We start from the raw sequence: 4,691 nt of genomic DNA on the forward strand, positions 1-4,691 counted from the left end.
AATATTCATCATCATGTGCTCATCATCATGCAGGCAACTTCAAACAGACACAAGGAACAGCATGGCCAATGGTTGTTCATCAACATTCAAACAAAATAAACAACAGCACACAACAAGAATTTGGAAAAAAGATTGAGGTTTATGCATTTGGTGGCAGCAGTAGGTCCATACATTATTATGCAACCATCATGCAAACATTAAGGTGATAACAATGTTATTCATGACATGAACACCAAAACAAACACAAGCAGGAAAAGTTATGGGCAAAGTTCTTGCAGTTAGGGTTTGGCAGCAACATGCATTCATGAAATCAACATTAGAAACAAAATTTGACCAAAACATCCTACAGTTACCAGCAGCAATAGTGTCCAACACATATGCATGCAGGATTTCGGGCAAATATGACAGGATTCATGAACAGCAAGGCATTAACATTTTTATCAAAACTCATCACCCATCTACAGCATGGCCAACAGTACAGCATTAACAATATGTTCAGGCCAATACAAGCAACAATAACAGGCATGATCCTGGGAAAACAAACTGGAACAAGCTAGGGTTTTAACAGGATGCTCATCATTTCCAAGTTCAACCATTAATCATGAACATACAAAAATAAACATCAACAATAATCCAACAGGGCCATGACACTATCCTCATACAACATTAAGAACAACAGACCAAACCTAATCATGAGCTGGGCAGAATAGAATTCAATACAACATATGCTCATCACCAACATTCATCAGTCAATCATCAACATGAACAACAACATTAACAAATGGTCGTGGCCATAAAACATCATCAACTACCAGCAAAACAAACAAACACGGGAGTTTTTTTGAACAGACTTTTAAAGAACAGCAGCCAACAATCATCATCACTATACATTCGAAATTCCATCATGCACAGAACAAAAAAAAAATCAACATACCAATAGCATCATTAGACCAAGAATAAGCATAATCCAACACCCATTCTCCTTAAAACAAACTAACTAAAGAGCAGCAAACCAAAACACGCATGAACATCAAATTTCAGATTGACATATCTTTACTAACAGCTAACCATTTTCAACAACTTATAGCTCACGACAATCAACGAAGAGGGATCTTCATGATATATGGTATGATTTGGACAAATAAGGAAGTTGAAAATCTTACCTAAATTGAAGAACTCGATGGTACAGTGTGGTTTTGGTGGTGACTAGCTCAAACAGATGCTTCAGATATTTGGAAACGATGAATGGTTGGATAGTTTCAGTTCATTAATGCTTGGAAGTTACTACATCATAATCTGCCATTGCTGTGCTTTGAAATGAAAAAAACAGAACATGGAGAGGGTTCCAGCTGAGAATCAAAAATCCACAAAGCTTCCAAGGTTGGTTGGATGATGAGGGAACCAATGGTCACTCGAGTTCTTTCAAGTTTTTTCGTGCAGAAATTGCAAGGTGTCAAAATGCAAGAAGGAGAGGATCAATGTTTTCTGTGCCTGGAGGCTATCACTCTAGGGTTTATTTGACAGCAAATGGCCTTATAAAGGTCTGTTTAACATTATTAATCCAAGTGCTAAGTTGATTTAGCTTAATGAAAACCAATTGCCATTTTGCTAACTTTGTGTAAGTGGATATGGGAGGGTGTAGGGATGCACGAAAATGGGCCTGTGAAATGCTGCAGAAGGACAACCTGTTTTGCTGTTTTTGGTTATACATGGAAGGCTGTACCTTGCTTTGTTCTTATGCTCCAATTTGCAAAAATAACAACTTGTGCAACTTTGGTCAAAATGAGGTGTAAAGGTGGTATGGTTATGATTTTAAGCTTGAGGCAAGTCACAAATGTGAAATGAAACACTTCCCAATTGGCCAAATCAAGAAAAAGTCAAAAACTCAAAAAGTCAAAGTTTGGTCAAACTTTGAATTTAAATGAAAAAGGTCCAAAAATGCCATTTTGAATGGTAAGGTTTTAAGTCATGAAATTTATATTTTTGGAAAGAGGATGAAAAATGTGGTGTGTAGGAAAAAACCCCACCAAATTTGGCCTTATGGTTTGAGAGATATGGCTTGTTGAAGTTCAAAAATTGATGAAAATGATTTGATCATATCTTGACAACCACACATGGGATTTTGATGTTCTTGGACTTTTTGAAAATGGGAAGACAAGATCTTCAACTTTCATGTTGGGCAAAAATTCATTTGAAGCTTGTATCATGATGTAAGTTTAAGATCAAGAAGTTTCCATTTTTGGCAGTTGAAATTACAGGTCCACTTTCTATTTCTGGAAAATTTCTAATTTCACTTGATTTTCTTCCATGATGAGGTTGAACATGATAGATGAGGCTTATACAAGCATGAATGAACTCCTTCAGATCAATTCTATTCATCAAATCATTGATTAAATCAACTGTTGACCAAGTTTGACTTTTCTAGGGTTTTGGACTGATTGAACTTCTTCTGATGAATTCCAAACCCTGATTCCTTGAGAACTTGACTTCAAATGATGTCTCAAGATGTATGAACTTTTGATTATTGACCATGATGCCCAAATTCCACAAGAATGGCCATCATCCATTGCTTTGACTGACCAATGACTGATTTTGACCTAATTGCTGATGATTGCTTCCACTGCAAGCAACAGACAATATTTTTGTACTTTTTGAATGATAAACATATGAAAGGCAAAGATATACAAATGCAAAGTATGCTTGGTGATCAAGAAACAAACCCACAAGGCAATCTATCCACTAAGAGGAAAGCAAAGGCATGCATTGATCCTTGAGGCCATGATATGAATGATATGGGCCATGAGGGATCTTAGGGCCCAAAATTGGGGTCTTACAGATGCCCCTATTTAAGGTCATTCTAGCCGGAGAAGTGAAGTTTAGAAATCTTCATCTCGACGCGGTAGAATGGGCTTAAATAACAGTAATGAGACAAATTTTGGTCCCTAAGAGACCTCATGATGCAGATGTATGCGTGCAAAAGACACAAATTCTGTGGGGAATATGATTCACACAGAAGAAAAGACAATCCATCGGAGTAATACACTCACCGGGAACAGAGACTCTAACAAGACTCTATGGGGATAATAAAAGAAAAAGAAATGTGTGCACAAGACACGACTCTAAATTGGGGAAAGACGAAACTGACACAGCGTGAACAAGACACGACTCTGATTAGAGAACAGAAAAACAGACTGGAGAATCCACCGGGGAGTGAAGGACTCTCACTGGGAAAGAATTCCAAATGGAAAATAAATCCATTGGAAAGACACAAGCTGACTCCTGGGGAGAAGCAACAAAAAGTTCCACTGGGGAAGTAACAAAGCAAATGAGACGTTACCAGGCATACGGGTAACAAACTCAGGAAAATCTGACTCCACAGGGGGACCGAGGTCATAATAGGGAGCAGAAAGGAGGGAACACCAAGGATACCGGTTACTGGGTATATAATAGGTGACCGACCAAAGCGTGAATTGGATTTCACTTCCAAAACACTCATCATCCTGAAGAGAGCTAGAAAAGCAGACTTGTTTATAGGATGGACATTCAATTTCACAAGGAAAATGAATCTTACTCTGAGGGGAAAACAATCAAAAGATTGACTCAAGAGTGAACGAGATATAATATCCATTACCGTCAGAACGTGGATAGAATACTCAGATGAGACATATTATTCATTACCGGCAGACCGTGAATAATATACTCGAAAGGAAAATTATCCTGAACCGGTTACTGGGTTGTTTAGGATAAAGTCCGAAGACGTGGGTTGGTTTTCACTTCCAAAACACTCATCATCCGAAAGGAGGGCTTGAAAAAGCAAATCGACTTATAGGATGGACATTCGAATCCACAACGGGAAAACGAATCTTACTCAAACGGGGACACAAACCCAAAGAGTGCATGAGATACAATATCCATTACCGGCAGACCGTGGATAAGATACTCGCATGAGATATATTATCTATTACCGTCAGAACGTAGATAATAAACTCGCATGGTAAGAAACACCAGAGATACCGGTTACTGGGTATATAATAGGTGATCTACCGAAAACGTGAATTGGTTTTCACTTCCAAAACACTCATCATCCAAAACACAAACTGGTTAAAGGATGGATATTCGATTCTACAAAGAATACGAATCTTGCTCAGTTGGGGAAAATCAACAAAGGATTCCACCTAAAGAGCGCATGAGATATACTATTCATTACCGGCAGACCGTGAATAATACACTCGAAAGGAAAAGACACCAGAGATACCGGTTACTGGGTATATAATAGGTGACTAACCAAAAAAAAAAGAAGAGAGACAATCGATACCAAGCATACGGGTAAACGAAAGACAACTCAAAGGGATAAATTGCAAGCATCCGGCAATTATCCATCAACAAGAAATATTCGACTCCGCAAAGGGAAATAACGAATCTTACTCGACCGGGGAAACACAAAAGGCTTCGACTGAAGAGTGCATGAGAAATATTATTCATTACCGGCAGACCGTGAATAATATACTCGCATGGAAGATTATCCACAACCGGTTACTGGGTTAACGAAGGATAAATCAACCGAACAGAAAGGCATCGGGATACCAAATTAGGTATATAATGATAACCAATCAAAAGGAGCAACAGACGTTACCGACAAAAGGGTAAATGAAAGGTGAACTGCTGAGGATAAATTGCAAGCATCCGGCAAT

This window comes from Lathyrus oleraceus, chromosome 4 (assembly GCF_024323335.1).
Source record: "Lathyrus oleraceus cultivar Zhongwan6 chromosome 4, CAAS_Psat_ZW6_1.0, whole genome shotgun sequence".
Classification (NCBI taxonomy): Eukaryota; Viridiplantae; Streptophyta; class Magnoliopsida; order Fabales; family Fabaceae; genus Lathyrus; species Lathyrus oleraceus.